This window comes from Odocoileus virginianus, chromosome 34, assembly GCF_023699985.2.
Source record: "Odocoileus virginianus isolate 20LAN1187 ecotype Illinois chromosome 34, Ovbor_1.2, whole genome shotgun sequence".
In the NCBI taxonomy this organism is placed as follows: domain Eukaryota; kingdom Metazoa; phylum Chordata; class Mammalia; order Artiodactyla; family Cervidae; genus Odocoileus; species Odocoileus virginianus.
This window is the reverse complement of record NC_069707.1, coordinates 10,592,861-10,615,562: the sequence shown is the minus strand read 5'-3', so window position 1 is coordinate 10,615,562 and position 22,702 is coordinate 10,592,861. Positions and strand designations below refer to the sequence as shown.

The 22,702-nt window shown below is 42.3% G+C and overlaps 1 long non-coding RNA gene across 3 annotated transcripts in view; it reads right to left on the bottom strand.

Annotated features, from left to right (window-relative positions):
* LOC139033056 (uncharacterized) overlaps window positions 1-22,209 on the bottom strand; it is a 318,814-nt gene extending 296,605 nt beyond the window's left edge. For all 3 annotated transcript variants that reach the window (XR_011485692.1, XR_011485694.1, XR_011485693.1), the window contains exon 1: window positions 21,797-22,209. This is a non-coding gene — a long non-coding RNA (uncharacterized lncRNA). The remainder of the gene's footprint in view (window positions 1-21,796) is intronic.
* Window positions 22,210-22,702: the final 493 nt, after the last annotated feature.

Here is a 22,702-nt window from a genome sequence, read left to right as displayed (position 1 = left end):
TGAGCCTAGAAATGGCAAATTATTCTCACTTTTTTGAATGGAGTTTTTTTAAATGCCACGTATTAGAGCAGCAAAAAGCAAAATGAATGATGTTTTATATTTCTATATATATTTGGCTCTTAATAAAATATAAAGGATTAAATTTATCTAAATTGTTTTTTTGCTCTGTTTTAATGAATTAAATTTGATTTCTTACAGCAATTAATTTATATGAGAAAGCTTTTCTTGGTATTTTAATCCAAACTCATATTGTATCTAATGAACTCCTACTGAAGTTCCCGCAGTAGATTATAATTTTAAACCTGCATCATATTCACAATAGTGAGTCATCTTTGCCTTGAACACATAGCCAAAGTAGCTGTGTGTGACTCCAGCAAGTAATTAAAAAGTCCACAGGACTATTGGTTTCCGGCCCAATTTGTAAGGAGCTTGGAAGGTGTCACTTCTAATAAGAGGTCAGAGACCTGAGGTTACAGTGCAAACTGCTGCCTCAAAAATAGGAAAGATGCTGAAAATCGCAACTTACAGAGCAGAAAACTCCACAGCAACTACTACTGGGTTAGAAAAACCTGAGAATCATTGAGAAATTGCTGGAGTTTCATTGTAAACAACTCTGAGAGACAGAAACTCCAAGGGGGCTCAGTCATGGGGGAGCTCCACATTTTTGTGAGTTTTACCTCCAAAAGATGAACAAGGCTCTGACTATCAGAGGAAAAACTCCTTGTATGGGAGGTGGAGGGAAGAAGAAACCATTTAGAAACATGCTAGAACATTTTGGTTTTCTTAACAAAGCCTTTCCTCAAAAGAGGGAAGTATTAGTTTAATTTGGGATTTGATCAGAGCTTAAGTGACCTGGGGGAAGGGAAACACTAGCTCATTCAGGCTATTACATCCCATCAAAAGGGGTAGGAGACTAAGAAGCACTTGTGAAGGTCCCAGTCCAGAAGAACAGACTCACTGAGAGACTAAAACCTAACCAGAGGGCAATGGAACATGGCCCTTCCCCTACACCTTGCCTCCACATCACTAAAGGTCTATTTGCCACAGCTCGTCCTCCCCAATACATTGTCATGCACAGTCATCAAAAAATATTAGAAAATTGAATCCAATAATGTGTAAAAAGGATTATACACCATTCCCAAGTAGGATTTGTCCCAGGTATACAAGGCTGGTTCAACATCCAATTATCAACTAATGTAATCTATCACATCAACAGGCTAAAAAGGAAAAATCACATGAATGGATCAAAAATCCATAACAAGCAGTGGACAAAATGCAACACTCATTCATGGTAAAGATTCTCAATAAACTAGAAATAGAGGGGAACTTTCTCAACTTGATAAAGAATATTTCTAAAAACAAAAAACCCTATAATTAACATCAGACTTAATTATGAGAAACTCAAAATTATCCCACTAAGGTCAGAAGCAAGGCAAGGATGTCCCCTCTACAGCTCTGACTTTTCAATACCATTCTGGAAGTGCTAGTTTAATGCAATAAGAGAAAAGAGGAAGATAAAAATATAAGATTAAGAAGGAGGAAATAAAACTTTGTTCACAGATGACATGATTGCCTATGTAGAAAGCTTAAAAGTAATAATAGACAAAAACTACTCCTGGAACTAATAAGTGATTATAGTAAGGTTGCAAGATACAAGGTTAATACACAAAAGTCAACTTCTTTCCTATATACTGACAATGAACAAGTAGAATTTGACATTTAAAACACAATATGATTTACATTAGCACTCCAGAATTGAAATACTTGGGTATAAATCTAGTAATCTAACAAAAATTCCCACATTCACAGGTAGAAAGGCAATATTGTCAAAATATCAGTTCTTCCTAAATTGACTTATAGATTCAATGCAATTTTTCCAGTAGTCATGTATGGATGTAAGAGTTGGACTATAAAGAAAGCTGAGTGCCGAAGAATTGATGCTTTTGAACTGTGGTGTTGGAGAAGAGACTCTTCTCCCTTGGACTGCAAGGAGATCCAACCAGTCCATCTTAAGTGAGATCAGTCCTGGGTGTTCACTGGAAGGACTGATGTTGAAGCTGAAACTCCAATACTTTGGCCACCTGATGTGAAGAGCTGACTCATTTGAAAAAACCCTGATGCTGGGAAAGATTGAGGGCAGGAGGAGAAGGGGACAACAGAGGATGAGATGGTTGAATGGCATCACCAACTCAATGGACATGAGTTTGGTTAAACTCCAGGAGTTGGTGATGGACAGGGAGGCCTGGCATGCTGTGGTTCATGGGGTCGCAAAGAGTTAGACACAACTGAGCGACTGAACTGAACTAAATCCCAATCAAAATCACAGCAAGTTATTTTCAACTATCGACAAACTGAAGCTAAAATGTATGTGAAAAGGCAAGAGATCCAGAATATCCAACACAATATTGAAGAAGAATAAAATTGTAGGACTGACACTACTCAACTTCAAGACTCACTTCATTAAAGCTACAGTAATCAATACAGTGTGGTATAGGCAAGAGAATACATAAATAATGAAACAGAACAGAGAACCCAGTAATAGACCCACACAAAATTTTATTCAACTAAATATATTTATAGAAATAAAATGAGAAAAGTTACTACAATGGAGCAAAGATAGTCTTTTACAAATAGTGTGGGACGAGCTAGACATTCACATGCAAAAAAAAAAAAAAAAAATCTCTAGACAGACCTTACATTCTTCACAGAAATTAACTCAAAATGGTTCATAGATCTAAATGTAAAATGCAAAACTATGAAACTGCTAAAATATAACAGAGGACAAAATCTAGGTAGGTAACTTTGGATTTGCCAATGACTTTTTAGATACAACCCCAAAGGCATGATATACAAAAGAAATAACTGATAAGCTGGACTGCATAAAGTAAAAACATCTGCTCTGCAAAAGACTGTGCTAAAAGAATGAGGATACAAGCCACAGACTGGGAGAAACTATTTGCAATAGATATACATGATAAAGGACTGCTATCCAAAATAGACAAAGAACTTTTAATTCAGAAATCAGAAAATGAACAACCTAATTTAAAAATGAGCAAAGCACCTGAACATACATTTCACAAAAGAAGATACACTGATGGCAAGTAAGCATATGATAAAAGTGCTCATATCATATATCGTTGTGGAAATGCAACTTAACAGAGATGCCACTACATGTCTACTAGAATGACAAAAATCCTAACACCACCAAATGTTGGTAAGGATGGGAGCAGTATCACATCCTTACTCATTGCTGGTGGCAATGCAGAATGGTACAAGCTGGAATCAAGATTGCAGGGAGAAATATAAATAACCTCGGATATACAGATGACACCACCCTTATGGCAGAAAGTGAAGAGGAACTAAAGAGGCTCTTGATGAAAGTGAAAGAGGAGAGTGAAAAAGCTGGCTTAACACTCAACATTCAAAAAACTAAGATCATGGCATCCAACCCCATCACTTCATGGCAAATAGATGGGGAAACAATGGAATCAGTGACAGACTTTATTTTCTTGGACTCCAAAATCACTGCAGACAGTGACTGAAGTCATGAAATTAAAAGACACTTGCTCCTTGGAAGAAAAGCTTTGACAAACCTAAACAGCATATTAAAAAGCAGAGACATTACTTTACTGGCAAAGGTCCACCTAGTCAAAGCTATGGTTTTTCCAGTAGTCATGTATGGATGTGAGAGTTGGACCATAAGGAAAGCTGAGCAACAAAGAATTAATACTTTTGAACTGTGGTGTTGCAGAAGACTCCTGAGAGTCCCTTGGAAAGCAAGGAGATCAAACCTGTCAATCCTAAAGGAAATCAGTCCTGAATATTCATTGGAAGGACTGATGCTGAAGCTGAAGCTCCCACACTTTGGCCACCTGATTTGAAGAACTGACTCATTGGAAAAGACCCTGGTGCTAGGAAAGATTGAAGGCAGGAGGAAAAGAGTATGACAGAGGATTAGATGGTTGGATGATATCACCAACACAATGGACATGAGTTTGAGCAAGCTCCAGGGGTTGGTGATGGACAGGGAATCCTGGAGTGCTGCAGTCCACGGGGTCACAAAGAGTTGGACACGACTGAGTGACCGAACTGAACACCCATTTTGGAAAAACACTTTGGCAGCTTCTTACAAAACTAAATATACTCTTACCACACAATCCAGCAATCACACTTCTTGGTACATAACTAAATGAGTTGAAAAATTAGGTTCACACAAAAACATGTACATGAATGTTCATAGCTTTATTCATAATTACCAAAACTCGGAAGTAACCAAGAGGTTCTTTGGTAGATGAATGGATAAATAAACTGGTACAGTTATACAATGGAAAATTATTCAGCACTAAAAAGAAATGAGGTATTGAGTCATGAAAAGACATGGACAAATCTGGAATACAGTATTGGTAAACGAAAGAAGCCAATGTGAAAGGCTGCATACTATAAAACGATGGCAATAATGCAAAGATCAGTAGCTGTAAGAATTGGGGTTGGGAGAGAAATGAACAGAGCACAGAGGATTTTTAAGTGAAATCCTAAAAACTTTCACTTTTATTTTAGTGAAAATACTCTGTATGACACTGTAATAGTGACTATATTTGCCAACACCCATTTGTACAACACCAAGAGAGAACCCTGAGGCAAACTACGGACTTTGGGTGATAAGGATGCATCAGTGCAGTTTCATCAACTGGAACGAATGTACCACTTGGCAAAGGATGACAGTGGTGGGGAGGGCTGTGTGCAGGCATGACCAGGAAGTATGGCAGATCTCCCAACTTTCCACTTGATTTTGCTGTGAACCCAAAACTGCTCTTTGTTGTTGGTGGTGTTGTTTAGTCGCTAAGTTGCATCCAACTCTTTTGCAACCCCACGGATTGTGGCCTGCCAGGATCCTTTCTCCATGGGATTTCCCAGGCAAGAATACTGGAGTGGGTTGCCATTTCCTTCTCTAGGGGATCTTCTCAACCCAGGGATCAAACCCATGTCTCCTGCATTGGCAGGTGGATTATTTACTACTGAACCACCTGGGAAGCCCAAAACACTGTTCCGAAAGTAGTCTACTTTTTAAAATTTTGTTTTAATAAATGTGTTTTGCCTTTTTTTTAAAAAAAAAAAAAAAGGCCACATGAGCCCTTGGCCTTTCTTTCACCTTGATCTAATAAATGCTAATTAAGCATGTGGTATTAATTTCTTAGAGCTGTCTTAACAAAGTTCCACAAATTGCATGGCTTAAACAACAGAGTTTTGGTTTTTTTTCTTTTTTGGACTTTAAACTTTTTATTTTGTATTGGGATATAGCCAATTGACAATATTGTGGTAGTTTCAGGAGAACAGCAAATAGCCTCCACCATATATATACATGTATCCATTCTCCCCAAACCCCCCTCCTATTCTGGCTGGCACATAACATTGAGCAGAGTTCCATGTGCTATACAACAGGTCTTTGTTGGTTATCCATTTTAAATATAGCAGTGTGTACATGACCTTCTCAAAGTCCCTAGCTATCCTTCCCCAAACCTGAGCCCAGCAGCCATAAGTTGGTTTTCTAAGTCTTAAACAACAGAAATTTATTGTCTCTCAGTTTTAGAGACTAGATATTCAAGATCAAAGTGTTATTAGAGCTGGTTCCTTCTGAGGGCACTGTTCCATGTCTTCTTCCTGGTTTCTAGTGGTTTAATGGCAATCTTTGACATACCCATTGTCTGATTTCATGTTCACCTGGCACTTTCCCTGTGTATGTGTCTGTCTCCAAATCTCCCCTTTTTCTAAGAGCATCGATCACCCTGACTGAGATTCATATACTGCTTACCTGCAATACCCCTATTTCCAAACATGGTCATGTTTGAGGTGCTTAATGTTAGGACTTCAACATAGGGATTTTGCTGAGACACAGTTCAGCTCATAACACTCTATGTGCATAACACTGTGCCAGGCTCTGTCGGGAATTCAAAATATTTTGAGGTCGTCTCATAACATTTGTCATATTTGAGAACATGAAAAAACGTATGCACAACCATAGCCAAGCGCACAACTGACATTACAGCAAAGTAAGAGAATAAGCGCCACCGAGACATACTAGCACCTCCGGTGCGGCTTCAAAGGAGGAGTTTGAGGCCACTTACTGGTTGGGTTGCATCACTCACGGGTTGGAAGTTTATGGACAAGCTCGCTAGAAGCAGGAGGGATCAAGCAGAGGCACACCTGAGATCGGTAAGTGGGAACAAGTGAGAAAATGACAGCTCTTGGCCTGCACTTCCTTCCAGGAGTCCGTGAGTAGCTGGACATCTAGCACAGTAGGGGGCAGGCCTAGGGAAGCAGTGAGCAGGTGATAAAGCTTGAAAATCAGCGTTGAAGCCAGATCGCAAAGAACCATGAAAGATAAATGTGGGCTCTGGGTGAGTGAGGCCTCTGAAGTTTTGAAAACAGGAAATGAAGGAATGAAAGCGACATTTGAGAATGGTTTTTCTGGCAGCGGGATGTCGACTTCACTGGAGAGGAATTCATTCATTCAACAGACATCTGCTGAGGCTGCTCTCTCAGTGTGAGAAGAGCCAATATACGTCAAACATACTTTCTAGAGTGAAAGATCAGGTACACTCAAAATACCCATTAAGGGAGACAGGTAAGACTGAGATTTGCCTGTCTGTGGGGTTTCCCAAGCAAGAATAGTGGAGTGGGTTGCCATTTCCTTCTCCAGGGGATCTTCCCGACCCAGGGATCTAACCCATGTCTCCTGCTTGGCAGGTGGATTCTTTTACCCTTGAGCCACCTGAGAAGCCCGAGATATGAACACTTTCAGGAGACTAGCTGGCTGGTCTGATTTTATCTGTTTGTGGGTTTTTGTTTTTTTCCTTTCCTGAGTGCCATGTGCTGCAGTTTTATTCATGAGTAACCCTTAAAACTCACCTCCATCTTTCCTCCCCGGCACACAGCACGCTCTCACACTCAGGGGACCACAAAAACAATTGTGATAGATCCAAAACTGCTCTCCAAAGAGGAACAGGATGGAAGAAACAGGTTCTGTTAGAGTCACAGCCAACCCCCCATCATCAGAGACGCAGGCTCTCAAGGAGGAAAACCAAACATAATTAAGTAAAATTGTATTGCTCAAATTTCCAATTACATAAATCAATGATATTTTTCTCAATACCATTTTGTATACTGTATATCACATGGATTTATAGGCTTCAGGATTGATTGAGCCAACTACTATCCGTGTTATATCAGCAGGTTCTGTATCTTTTGGTGTCAGCAAAAAAAAAAAAAAAAAAACACCACAGTTACTTTTACATTCAAGATGAAATCATATTGTATTTTCAAAGCACATGTCATCTCAAAAAATTATGCTTAGGCAGGATTTTTCATATAAATAATTCTCTACTGGGCAATCTATCAGAGGCTGGTTTTTCTTTTTTCTCTTTTTTTAAAGTTGGCTTTGTGTGTTTAAAAAAAAAAAGAAAAGGATAAGCCTTAAAATCTCGTCTCTAATAGCAAGCTTGGGAAGAAAAAGCAAGAGAACTTTTTTCTGAAAAAAATAGTAATCTTTCTTAAATAAATATAGTTTATCATCTAGGTTCTTGATTCAATAGATAGAAATTTTTTAACCTTTATCTTTTATTAATATATATTACCTACAGTTGTGTATATGAAGATTGTGTTTGTAGATGGCTATAAACAATCTATTGGCTTATTCATCCTTTCATTTTCTTGAGAAATTTTTACTTCACATCATGAAGCCACAGAATTTTAAATTAGGACTATTAGAGATCTGTTTTTAGTCCAGAGTTTAATGTAAAGTTAAAACTCATTACTTTTCCTTTGTTTCAGTGTAATTATCAATGCAATATAAGAATCTTACAGAAAAATAACAAGAATCTCCTATTGATTTCTACCTTCTAATATTGCCAATGTGATTTTTAAAAATATTTCTTTCTAGTATTTCCTCATATGTAAATATTTCATTGTAATTACAATAATTGTAAAATTTGACATCCTACGTTTTTTTTTTTAAGTTATGAGAGATTTCCAGTAGCAATAGTCCTTCTTCCTAACACAAGCTTAGGGCTGCCCCAAGTCAAGTGGAAAGAACAGAAGTCTGGCCTTTGGGCAGGGAGCAAGGTGGCTTTGGGAGCATCTGTGTCTTTGGGGGAAGAAATAAGCCTGCTTGGATCAAGAGGAGCACAAGGAGGAATCCTCAGAATTAACCTTGGAAGAGCAGCATGGACTGGATTTGGAGGGTGGGGTTCTGGGGTGAGGCCAGAGAAGGAGTCTGGACTTGCTGCAACAAAGCATGTGAAGCTGCCTTCCCGGCCAGGAGAGAAACAGGAAGAAGGTGCAGCTTCGGAAAGCACAGCTAGCCACTGGAACGGAGTGAGCCGAGGACAAGCAAGTGGACACCAGTGGTTCCCCGGTAGCTAAGGGAGAAAAGCACGTAGGGAAGGGTTGTGGGGTTTCTTGTGGTTCTTTTTGTTTGGGGTTTTTTTTTAAATTTATTTATTTTAAATTGAAGGATAATTGCTTTACAACATTATGCTGGTACCTACCACACTTCAACATGAATCAGCCATAGGCATACATATGTCCACTATCTCTTGAACCTCCCTGCCACCTCCCACCCCATCCCACCCCTCTAGGTAGTCACAGAGGACCAGTTTGAGCTCCCCAGCACATTCCCACTGGCTGGCTGTTTTACATATGGTAACGTGTATGTTTCCACGCTACTCGGTCTTGTTATTTTTAGTGGTGGTGGTGTTGGTGGTGCGTATGCATGCTTGCACATTAAACCCATAGGAATATCTTCATTTTCTTGAAACACAGACTCTCTTAGTCTACCTTTCATGTGTTCACTTTTCCTAGAGCCATGGGTGTAAGAAATATATCCTTCTTTTAGTTACTGTCAGAAAATCACCAAAAGTATTATGACAGTATTTTTGTTAGTTGTTTCAAATCTATATATTCTGCTGTACAAAAATTGAGATGTTGGTCAATACTTGCAAATTATAGAACATAGCTAGACTGGCGAGTTTAGTTACCATAAAAATATTTGTTACATATGCCAACCACCTGGCTAGTAGTATAGAGGCATATTACAAATGCCTATTTTCAATGGTGTGTTATCAGGATCCTAGAGCCTGACTTGTCCACACACCTTCAAACTGTGTTCCTTAGAACTCTAAACATTCATCAAGAGAAGCTTCTGGGCCATTCACCCCCTTCCTTCAGCCAGAGCATCCCGCCATTATCTGCTCCAAACTTAGAGAGTTACTTTAAGTCTGAAGCCTACTTAACTAGTCCAAGCTCCTCATTTTGGGAAAATAATAAAAATAATGAGATTTTAGAGCTCTGAATTGACTGGCTTCAACTCATACACAGCAATGAGAGACAGTTAGACCTAAAACTCTCTGAAGTGTTGCCGTGGTTAAGGCAGATGCTCTCAAGTCTGGGGTCATAACAGGAACAGCAGGAAGTGAGGAGACAATGATGCGATTCTGCCTTGTGTCAAGTTCTGTGGTTCCACTGGTTAAATGCTTTCTTCCTACTATTATGCTTGATTATGTGTGTGGAGGATCTGGAATTTTTTTTTCTAGGAATGTTAAGGAGTTTTTTTCTAGGAATGCTAAGGAGTTTTTTGGGGGTTTTTTTGACATGATGCGTTCATTCATTCTGATTTTCACTCATCCCTGAATTCTAAATAATGCCCATTTCTTTCCAAATACAGCAGTAGCTTCCCCTGACCATAAAGTCTGGTGAGACTTATATGGGGAGGGTACCTTCTGTTGAAAGTAGCATTCCATGAGCAATTAGATAATAAAAAGTAATCTGGAATTTAACCAACTCGTACCCTTTGTACATCTATATAAATATGCATGCTTAGTTGCTCAGTCATGTCTGACTCTTTGCAACCCCAGGGACTACAGCCCACCAGGCTCCTCTGTCCATGGAATTTTCCAGGCAAGAACGCTGGAGCAGGTGGCCATGTCCTATTCCAGAGGATCCTCCTGAATCAGGGTTAAAACTCACATCTCCAGTGTCTCCTGCACTGGCAGGTGGATTCTTTACCACTGAGCCACCTGGGAAGCCCATCTAGATACAAATAAAAAGGAAAAAATCAAAGGAAGGGAAACATTTAATTACTTGGAAAAATGATCAAATATCAGAGCAATGGTAATAAGATACTTCATAATGCTTAAATGTGATTGTTATGTATCATCATGATGAGTGCTATACAAAATACAATGTTAATTTTGACCAAGGTCAAATATGCAATTTAGTAATTCTAAATGTGAATGTATATAGTTTTCTTTTTGAGTTGACATAACAGCAGTCTTTTTCACAACTTTGAAACTGGTTCAAAGCCACAACATCATAAGGATTAACAACGTCCACTCTGGGGATCCCGCCCCCAAAATACTCAAGATGCTCCAGACTTGCTTTACTCTTGTTGCTTCTGGCACATCTAATGAAGTTAAGATCCTTAAATTACTGTAGCATTTTATTAAAATCCTTTCCACCTTTTACCTGATGCTGTATCAGATAAATAGTCCAAAAAAAAAAAAAATACACATATTACATAAATAAAGCACATGACTCAGAATCTGTCCTGACTAAGCTACCAGTTCTCGGCCACACTGCTAAACAACCCCCAAACTGCCATCTCAACTACTAGGTAATTCCATTAAATACCTGATGCCCCGTCCTAGGGCTTCACTGGTATCTCCGTGGTAAAGAATCCGCCTGCCAATGCAGGCGATGCGGGTTCGATCCCTGGGTCAGGAAGATCTCCTGGAGTAGGAAATGGCAATCCACTCCAGTATCCTTGCCTGGGAAAGTCCATGGACCGAGGAGCCTGGAGGGCTATAGTCTGTGGGGTCACAAAGAATTGGACATGACTTAGCAACTGAACAACAGCGCAGCCCCTGCCATTGTGAAGCAGTTATTGAACTACATTGATCAAATCTGTGGTCCAACCCGGCATCACATGGCTTCAGCTCTAGCGCTTATGGAGTAACTTAGAAACTGAAAATAAATTCCATCCTTAATAAACCTAAGGGGTGAGGGTGTCCCGTTAGCTATTACCTCAGTGTCCACAGCTATTATGGGAACATTTTAATGACACCAAAATTCCTAGGAATGGTGCTAGAAATCTAAATAGATAATACACATCAGGCCCTGTTGATCTGCTGAAATTTTTATCACCTGGGCATGGAAGGAAAGGGGACCTTCCTTTCCCCCATTTTCTGTGATCCCCTTTGCCTGCTGATGAACAGAAGAAACCTGCAAACTCCTCAGCTTTGTCTGGGCTGTGGGTGAGGCCGGTGAGCACAAGGGCTGAGAAGGGGATCCAACAGGACCAGGTAATTCACTAGGGTGCAGATTAACCACTGAATAATTTCTAGATATGAGGCTTGAGCAACTCTGTAGATGCTGATGATACTTGTTCACAAGTGGAACACAGGGGAAAGCAAAAATATCTATCTTTTTTCCCATCTCTGTCTCTATAATGTGTAATTCAAAATATCTACTCTCAAAATTTTTAGTTTTAGGACTTTTTAAAATTCTTAAAATTTATGGAGGACCCCAAAGAATTTTGGTTCATGGGGATTTTATATATTGATTAATACATAATAGAAATTGAAACTGATCATTTTTAAATATTTATTACTTTACTTTTTCAAAAAATAATAAGTCCATTACATACTGCCAAAATTATTTGATTTTATGAGAAAACAACTATTTTCTAAACAGAAAATAGTGACAAGGATGACATTGCTTTGTAGTTTCACAAACCTCATTAATATCGGGCTTAACAGAGCATAACTGAATTCTCATTTCTTCCCTGCATTTAGTCTGTTGAGATATTTATTTTGGTTGATGTATATGAAGAAAATACAATCTGACACAGATGTGCAGTTGGAAAAGGGCAGAGTATTTTATAGCTATTTCAGATAATTGTGGATATTCTTCAATACTGTGCCGAAACCCAACAGTGGTCATTTCTTAAAGGTTAGTTGTGATATGGAATCCAAAACTATATTGATGAACTTTTCCCTGTGTATTTATATTAAATCCACTCATCGCACTTCAAGTGGATCTTTTACTCATGCATTGATCATTTGGAAGAGATTGGTTTATTGATTTATGCATACCTTCCAGTTGTTGGCTCTGTTATTACATAATATCAGAAATGCATAAACACATGAAAAGGTGCTCAACACCGCTAATCAGCAGGGAAATGCAAATCAAAACCACAATGAGATATCACCTCACACCTGTTAGGATGACTATCCTCAAAAAGAACACAAATAACAAATGTGTGGAAAGGATGTGGAGAAAGGGGAAATTTCACAAACTGTTGGTGGGAATGTAAATTGGTGCCACCACCATGGAAAACAGTATGGAGGTTTCCCAAAAAACTAAAAATGGAACTACCCTGTGACTCAGCATTTCCACTCCTGGGTATATATCTGAAAACAAAAACACTAATCTGAAAAGATACATGGACCCCAGTGTTCATAGCAGCAGCAGATTTTACAACTGCCAAGATATGGAAGCAACCTAAGTATCTATCAACAGATGGATGGATAAAGAAGATGTGGTGTATATATGCACAATGGAATATTATTCAGCCATAATAACAATGATATTTTGTCATTTGCAGGAACATGGATGGACTTGGAGGGCATTGTGCTAAGTAAAATAAGTTAAAGAAAGATAAATACTGTATGATATCACATGTGGAATATAAAAATATCATAAACTAGTGAATATAACATAAAAGAAGCAGATTCACAGATACAGCTAACAAGCTAGTGGTTACCAGTGGAGAGATGCAAGGAAGGAGGGGTAGTCTGGGGTAGGGGACTAAGAGGTACAAACTATAGATATAAAGTAAGCTACCAGGATACACCATGGGGGATATAGCCAATATTTTATAATAACTATAAATGGAGTGAAATTAAAATATGCTTGCTCCCTGGAAAGAAAGCTATGACAAACCTAGATAGTGTATTAAAAAGCAAAGATATCACTTTGCTGACAAAGATCCATCTAGTCAAAGCTATGGCTTTTCCAGCAGTCATGTACCGATGTGCAGGTTGGGCCATCAGGAAGGCTGAGCATCAAAGAATTGATGCTTTCAAACTGCGGTGTTGGAGAAGACTTTTGAGAGTCCCTTGGACAGCAGGGAGATCAAACCTATCCATCCTAAAGGAAATCAAACCTGAATATTCACTGGAAGGACTATGCTGAAGCTGAAGCTCCAATACTTTGGCCATCTGATTCAAAGGGCCAACTCATTGGAAAAGACCCTGATGCTAGGAAAGACTGAAGACAAAAGGAGAAGTGGGTGGCAGAGGATGAGATGTTTAGATAGCATCACCCACTCAATGGACATGAATTAGAGCAAACCTCGGGAGATAGTGGAGGACAGAGGAGCCTGGTGGGTTACAGTCCATGGGGTCGCAAAGAATCAGACATGACTTTAGCAACTGAACAACAACAAAATAAAATGGAGAATAACCTTTAAAAATTGTGAATCACTATATTGTACACCTGTAACTTATATAATGGGCTTCTCTGGTGGCTCAGACGGTAAAGAATCCGCATGCAATGTGGGAGACCTGGGTTCGATTCCTGAGTTGGAAAGATCCCCTGGAGGAGGGCATGGCAACCCACTCCAGTATTCTTGCCTGGAGAATCCCCAGGGACAGAGGAGCCTGGCAGACTACAGTCCATGGGGTTGCAAAGAGTCGAATTTATACAATATTGTATAGCAACTATACTTCAATAAATAAATATTTTTTAAAATTCATTAATATCACCATGAACCTCACCAAAAATGTCTATAAGCATTGGGAAGCTGTCAAACTCATAGAGGCAGATTCAAGTTTCCCAAAATTCTAATTTTCACTTGAAAGCTCAGATTTTATCATTGGCAACAAATACTGTCAGTTGTTTTCCTAGAACTGACAGGCTCCCTTCATTCATTTTTAAAAGAAAATGTCTGCCAAATAGCCAAGTCTGAATAACCAGTTTGTCTGTCAGACATTTTCAAGTAACAGTGTTTCAGGAACAAAGCAGCTAGTTCAGCCCAACGACTCCATCACACAACTGCTTTTCCTACAGACAAGCATGGGACTTCACTAGGTAATGGAAGTGTTTTAGGTGTGCTTCCTGCTTTGTCACACATAACACTAAAGAGAAGTGTACCCAGGGGCCAAGCTTTAATAAAATTAATAATTTTTAAGGCTGTGTTAGTGGCTTCCCTGGTGTCTCAGACGGTAGAGAATCCACAAGACGTTCTTACATGAAACTGTGCTTTCTCTGGTTTTCTGGTTTTGTTTTTAATTTTTTGCATTGAGTGTTTGGTGGTGAGGAATGGGACAAATACCAGCATACTTTGGGGCCACTGCCTTGATTCAACCATTAGGCGCCAACAGTCTGTCCCATCATTGCTTTGGCACCATTATTGCAAACATCATAACAGGGGAAAAAAAGCAAATGATATCTAATGCTATTATGAAAACAGGTTTGATCCCACAGACTTCTCCCCAAAATGGCCTTGGGGAGCCCCCCAAGGGTCACACTTTGAAAACCAACCTACCCAGGGCAAATTTATATTGACAAAACATATATTTAGAGATATGAATTTCTCGGTAGATGCAACTGGTAACTCAGTTGTATTCCAGCCACATCAAGCTAATTGGGATTTTCCAAACACAGGGCTTCTTTGACCTCTGAGACTGAGGCTGGAACGTGAGGACATACCCTCTTCCCAAGGGCTCCCGAACTAGGCCTCCCCACTCTTTCCTTAACCTCCCAGTTCACCCGCATGCTCTTCCAGAGGGCCATTTCCTGAGCCCTGCCATGGCAAGCCCCAATCCACATGCTGAACTGCCCTCCTCTCCATTATCCTACAACCCCCTGTGCCTCTTTGGGGCCCTTGTTCTCCAAGAGTGGTCCCCAGCATCTCCAGGGATTCTGTTAGGAATGTGGAATCTTGGGTCTTACTCCAGACCAACTACCTTGGAACCTGCATTTCAACAAGACCTCAAGTGATCCCTGTTCTCATTAAGGTTTGCCAAGAACTACAAGTCAGGGGACTGGACAGCTTAGTGGTACGACAATTGCTTATTTACCTATCAGTCTCCTAGAAGACAGGCAGCTGTGTTGCTGAGTTTCTTAGGAGGGCCTGCAACTTACTAGGAGTTTCAGAGCTGCCTGCTGAGTAGATGAAGGAGTACTGAACATGTTGCAGGTCATTTGTTCTTACATATTTAGGAATGATTTCTAAACCAGAACTGAAGCAGTTATCTGGTAAAGGATTCATTTTATCTTCCTCAACAGCAGAAAACTTTAAACATACAGATAATAAATTAATTCACTCTAAGGTACTTATTTTTTAAAGTTACTTATTTATATCAGTTACACATGTTCTTTTATTGAAAACTCTATAGTTTTACAGGGAAATTAAAATATTCCAATAGGTTTAAAAAAAGCAGATGCTCAAGGAATAAAACCATCAAAATATATTTTTTTTAATTAGGCCCTAAATGTTGACCAATGAATCTTTATGACAATTATTGACTTTGTAAAGCTCCCCCTAGATTAATGTGCAATAGAATCTGTGCATCTAAATTTTTTTTCAATCAATGTTTTCATTTGGGTCCCCCCCCCCCAACATTTTTTTCTATCTTTTCAACAAACAGAAGCCGTGGTAAGAGCAGTTTGTCATTTTTAAGGCATGAGGATTAGGCTTTGACTAATTGGAAGATTTGCCCATTATTTAAATGAAACTTGTTTGCAGTTTCATCATCCGTGTGGATCTAGAAAGGCGGTCGACTGGCCCATCAATTTGGTTAGAAAAGAATAAATGAATACGGAGACTGACAGTGTTCTCTCGTGGGAGGCTCTGTGTCGCTGTATTGTTTCTCCAGTATTAATTATCCACGTAAAAATAATTCACGACGCTGCAGTATTATCCGCCGGGCTCCCAGCTCCCCAGCCGGCCTGCCTCTCCCCGCTCCTGGCACCGTTACAGCTCCCGATGTCAGCAAGTGCTGGGCACTCATGTGTTCACTGTCAACAACACACCGGGAAATCAGGGCTCCGGCAGCCCAGTGATGCTGGCTTTCGGCCGCCTCTGGAAGCGACGTGAGCTCTCCCCCACACTGCAGGAAAGGCTTGTTTACCAGGCCGGCACCGGTTCTCCGCTTAGGGTTTGAAAGGGCAGCGCCAGCAGCACCTTGGGCGTGAAGCTTCGAGATGAGGCGCGCAGGGAGGGAGGTGTCACTGGCAGGGCAGTGAGGAGTTCAGACCAGCGAGACCACAGAACTGAAGAAAAAGGGGAGAGGCAGAGAGAGGAGGAGGGGGAGGGAGCCATCTCATCTGGGTCTACGGAAGGGCTCCAAGCCATGTGCATTAAAGGTTCGACTTGGCCTCCCACGCACTGTGGCCGCAGCGGAGGAGGAGAGGATGCTACCGACCCGCTGACCGGTAAAGGCAGGTCTGACTCCCGAAGCACAGGGCAGAAGGAGCAGAGATGCAGAAGCTTGCGGTACAGGGTGGGGGCAGTCCGCCTGGGAACTGTTCAGATGAGGTTCAAAGCCACAGGGTTTCAGCACTGGGGACATCAAGGGGCTTCTTCTCTCTGCGCATTCAGACAGATCTGGGCACTCTTCATAACCATCTGAGCCCTGCATTAGACCCAATTCACAAACCACTCAGGGATTCAGTAACAAAATGTGTTAACAGACATTTACTTCTCACCGGTCTGGAGACTGAGGGGTCCAAGGTCAATTTGCAGGCAGACAGGGTTCCTGGTGACAGCCCGCCTCCTGGCTTGCAGACATTTGCCCTCCCCCTATCCTCATATGAAAGAGATGGGGGGGTGGTGGGGAGTGGGGGGGGGGGGCAGTGCTTCTTCTAGAACACTGACCCCCAGCCTCACCTCATCCAAACCTAACTGTCTCCAAAGGCCCCATCTCCAAATATCATCATATCAGAGGTTAAGGCTTCAGCATATGAATTTTGGGGGACACGACATCCAGTCCATAATACCCTATTAACAGTTTGCCTGCCATTAGACAATATACTGGAACAGTCTTGCTTTTTGCCCACAATCAAAGTCATCCTCTGATACCTCACACCATCACCTTCTTGATAGACGGAAGTGGACCTTCATCACCCGTATGCAGTCCAGGCCTCCTCCTCCAGCCTCAGGGGCTGCCCACTGCCCCCACACCCCCACGCTCCACGCACTGGACACACGCACTGTCCCTTCACACCAGGACAACTCCTGCCTCCTCCTTCACCTGGGTGCTTCTGCTCACGACTCAGGACCCTGCCTCATCCACCAGACAGACATACGCCCTCGGGGCTCCCAGCACCAAGCCCTCTCCCATTCAGACCTGCACCCTTTGTCCCTAACACCCCTCTGAAGGGCCGCTAGGCACCCTCGCCTCCCAGCCCACAGCAGAGTGCCTGCCTCCTATTCAGACAGCCTTCAAAACCAGCTCATGAGATAATGAGGGTTGCCTCCTGCAAGCCAGTTATAATAATAAAGGAAGGGAAGAGGTGGTGGGACACAGTCCTGGCTCTCCCCGCTCCCTGAAAAAGGGTGGGCAGGTTTCTGATTTGGAGGAAAGGAGAGCAGAGTGGGGACAAGCAGATGGAGAACGCAGGCCTAGTTTTGGTCGCCCTCTGTGGTCCTCACTCTTGCCCCCCACTTCCGGTCAAGGGGAGGAGGGGTTTCTCTGCCAGGGGGATTCTTGCCCTCTATTGCTCCCTGCCGTTCCCTGCAAACCACAGCAGGAAGTTCAGAAGCTCGTCTGGATCTTGGAGTGTTCCATCCCCTCCCCCTGCCTTCCTTGGGGTGTGTGTGTTGGGGGTGGGGGGTGTTGCTCAGTGGTGTTTGACTCTTTGTGACCCCATGGAGGGCTCTCCTCTGTCATGAATTCTCCAGGCAAGAATACTGGAGCGGGTGGCCATTCCCTCCTCCAGGGGATCTTCCCTACTCAGAGGTTGAACCTGGGTCTGACACATTGCAGGCAGATTATCATCAGAGCCACCAGGGAAGCCCCTTGTCTTCCTTGGTGGCGCACCACATGTCCTCTTGATGTGGGAATGCCCCAACCCAAGGAGGGAAAGTTTCTGGAGCCAAGAAATCAGTGACTTCAGCCTCTGCTGCTCTCAGCATCCATTCTACTTTGGGATCATAACCGAACAGCCCAACTCTACTCCCCACCAATGAATTTCAGCTGTTGTTTTTGCCGGCTCTTTCCTTTTAATCCCCAGATGAGTGTGTTTTCTTGCCCACTCTCCAACTTTCACTCAAAAGTGAAGTTGCGCTGCCCAGTGCTGTAGAGTTAGTTGGGTTTTTTGGCCCACATTTTCTGTGCTGGACTCTGGCACATCTCAGAGTCTTCTCCCATTGGCCTACCACTTGGCCCCCAGACACCCTGTGATCTTACATGTAGTAACGCTACTGTACTGTACACTTCAAAATGGTTAAGATGGTAAAATTTATGTTCTGTGTTTTCTGCCACAATTTTTAAAATATAAAAAGTTTTTCAAGTTAAAAAAAAAAAAAACTTGTGTTCAGAAATCTCCATGGTCACCCTCATGGGAGCAGAGAGTAATTTTCAGTGGACTATTCAATGAATGATCTCTATGTATTACAGGTTGAATTGTGTCTCCCAAAAAATATATGTTCAAGTCCTGGGACCTCTGAATGTGATCTGACTTGGAAATAGGGATATTGGAGATGCAATTAGTTAAAAGAAGTCATAATGGAATAGGGTTGGCCCTTAATCCTATATGAGTGGCATGCTTATAAGAAAAGGAGACACACAGACACACACAGGGAAGAAGGTCATGTGAAGATGGAGGCAAAGACTGGGGGATGCAGATGCACGCCCAGGAATGCCAAGAATTGCCAGCAACCACTGGAAGCTGGCAGAGACAAGGGGGATTCTCTCTTAGATTCTCCAGAGATCTTGGTCCTGCCAACACCTTTACTTTAGACTTCTAGCCTCCAGAACTATGAGATAATAAATTTCTGTTGTTTTCAGTCACCCGTTTGTTGTATTTTGTTAAAACAGCCTTAGGAAACTAATGCATTTAATACCATGTGTATAAACCCTAGAATCATTGGGAATTTGCTTGGATGTTGCACAAAACTTAATTTCTGCCCCCTTCATGATCCCTTCTCTCATGAGCACAAATCTTTGCAGTGGTGATTCATCATGTTCTCAAAAGGGTTGCCTACGCCTCTCTGACATCACCTTAGTTTCAACACAAGCCTAGATCCTCTGACTTTTCCATCTGACCAGGTTCCTCTTGTCCCTGAATCATTTTCATTGCTTTTTCTTCACCTTCTCCTTCAATACAATATCCTTTTCACACCAAAGTGATAAGAATTGAAAATGATATTCTAAATGAGACTCTGCTAGTCCTTTTACATAATGGTAGAAGAATTCCCTTTGACTCAAATTCAATACACTCTATTCACACCTCTGAAAGCTGTTGGTACATTTCTGTATGGCTTTCTCATTGTGGTTTCAAGTACTAGCTATTGTCACATAGGAACCACAGACTGTTGGAGGTTTAGAGGTTATAACCCATTTACTGTTTGCCTTTCACTTCATCATTTCTGAATTCACACACTAATGACATGTATTTAATATGCACTCCACTCAATATTGCAAATTTCCCCTAGTCATTAGGTCAGGTACACAAAGGGGAAGCCCCTTCCACCTCAAGGTTAGGTTAGGAATGAAAACTAACATTTATCAAACACTGACTACGTCAGCCACTTTACATATATGATCTTCACACCCCTAGGAGCTAGATGTTATCATTTTGGTTATTTCCAAAATATATATGGATGGATTTTGGATTTCCAAAATATATATGCCTGTATACATAAAGACTCGTGAGGAGGAAGATAACTTGACCCAAAGTCATTGTTTTTAGGTAACACACCCATGGCTGGAATCCAAGTTAGCACAACTACAGGCCTACACTCCTCCTCTGGCCCACATCACCAAAAAGCAGATACAGGTGACACTATTCTTTTCTGCCTGGGAAACACTGAGATCCAAAACATATAAATCATAAGAAAAAAAGGCAGGGTGTTATGTTGGAAAGAGCACTGTACTAGGAGTAAGGATCTCCAAGCTCTAGAATCAGCCCTTAAGCTTCTCAAAACCATAAGCTTCTAGAGACCATGAAAGTGAAAGTCACTCAGTCATGTCTGACTCGGCAACCCCATGACCTATACCGTCCATGGAATTCTCCAGACCAGAATACTGGAGTGGGTAGCCTTTCCCTTCTCCAGGGGATCTTCCCAACCCAGGGATCGAACCCAGGTCTCCTGCATCGCAGGTGGATTCTTTACCAGCTGAGCCACAAGGGAAGCCCTCTAAAGACCATAAAGTGCCTTTATTGATTTTACCCACTGCGGTGTGATGTTGAGCACATCTCTGATCCTTTCTGGCTTCAGACTTGCCATTTGTAAACTGAGGGGTGGGAAGGGGCGATTTCGGGAGCTCCCCGGAGCTTCCACCTTGAAGAGCTCTGACGCGGGGGTGCCAGGGGCGGTCCCTCCCTTTGTGCCTTCAGCTCCTACTCCTTCTGTGCCCCGTGTTCATCGTGCTTAGCACAGAATACTTTCAATTTCACATTGTTTTCATTTCAGCCTTTTTAGATCTCTGGGTTTTCCCCCAGAATGAAGGACATACAGCAAAGAAGGAACAAGAAGGCTCCAATGTGCCTCTCTGTCAAATTCCCCTGTGGGCGGAGCCCAAGCCGCGCTCACGCAGCTGTGTCAGCGACAGCGGGGCCATTGGTCCAGCTCCCGCGGCTCAGTCAGTCACCCCTGACCATGCACAGCCGTTACCATGGCAACCACTGCACTGTGCTCCGTGGAGGCCACGGGTCACCACGGCAGATGCCACCACCAGCAGCCCCACGCCTTTCTCCCCTCCTCGGCATGCCCTGACTCAGCATCGGAGGCCACGCATCCCGGCCACACGCCGCCAAAAGCAATCAGTCAGATTGAGGCCCAGAGTCCATGTGAGCGAGAAGCTTCTTTCCCTGTAACTCTACCACACCCAGAATGAGCACTGCACACAGGGTGGATACCTCTTCCACGTGGTGGGAGAGAACCCATCAGATGTTGCTCGGCTACACGGCGAATCTCTGCCCCAAAGAGAAAATTAGAAAAATGCCAACATTTCCTCCTTGCGCTATGAATTAAGCATTGTCCTCTCTGCAGTTTAAAGATAAGGGTCTAAGCCTGCAGATGCTGCCAGGGTCTTTAATATGTATATAAATGACATGCAGTTCTTGCTACAAGGCAGGTTCCGGGTCAGAGGTCGGGGGTGGGGCCTGGGAGTCTGAAGCCTTTACAAGCTCTCCAGTGATTTTGCCGCTGCTGATCCATGGACCAAACTTTGAGTAGCAAAGCCTTAGATGACACCAGCTCCTACTGCACATAAAGTGGGCCTTTCCTGATCACTGCCATTTATCATTTCAGTAAGGAATCAGAGTAAATATTAACTGGTTCAGAGAACACATTTCCACAGGGCAGAGACTGCATCTGCTTAGAATAAAGATAATAGCTACAATTTATTGAGAGCTTGCTGTTTGCCAGCACACACACACACACACACACACACACACACACACACTCACACACACACACACTCCATACAGTAGCCTTTTCAATACAGTTGTTACTTAATTAAAATTTTAACATAAGGGAACAGAGGCTCACACCTGTTCTGTGACTTACCCAAAGCCACACTGTCAGCAAGGAGTCAGGCCGGGACTCAAACCCATCTGTCTTTCTGCAGACCCGTGTGCTTGCTCTCGCCAAGCTGCTCCTCTGCTAGGCTCCGCTGCCCCGGGCAGCACACAGAAAGGCTTCCCGAGAGCAATGACCTTGTCCGGAGTTTCTGGGTCCCTGATCGCCACCGCTTCAGTGTTGGTTGTTGGTCACTGACAAAGCCCCAGACAGGAAATCCCTGCATTCACCTCTGGTCAGCCCCATGGCTAACATCACAGGGATTTGGGTCCATTCACTGAGCAACAATTTACTGAGTGCTTCCCACAGAAAATCAAGTGAGGATGAGAAGAAGCAAAAGATAAAGGCTCTGGCCTCTTCCTTCCAGCTCCCATGTCTGATTTTTCATCTCTTCTTTTCTGAGTCTCCAGCAGCACCAGAGGTTTTGCCCTGGTCTAGGCCAGACTCTGCCTATATTGTTGTCAGCTGGGAAAGCTGGCTATCAAAACCGAGCTTCAAAGGTGATACTGATAAAGACAAATTCCAGGGCTGGGGTGATGGGTAATGAGGGTTCATGGCAGGCTGATCCGAACTGGGATAGAAAAGGGCAGTGTCTGGAGTCAAACATCTGGCTCAAACTTTAACTCCAGCCCTCACTAGAAGGGTGGCATAGAAAAACAATTTAACCTTCATCTGGGTCAGGATTTTGGTGTTTTTGTTTCCTATTTTCCTCTGAACGGGAGTATTAACACCCATGTCAAAGATGATGGTATGACAATGCCAGTTTCACAGAGCCAGCACATGACGGGTGCTCAGTGAGGACTGGTTTCCTTCTTTCTGCCATTAAACTGGTCAACGTGTGAAAATGAGAATTTCAGGGTGAGATCCAGGAGAAGAAAAGGAGCTAAGAGCAGG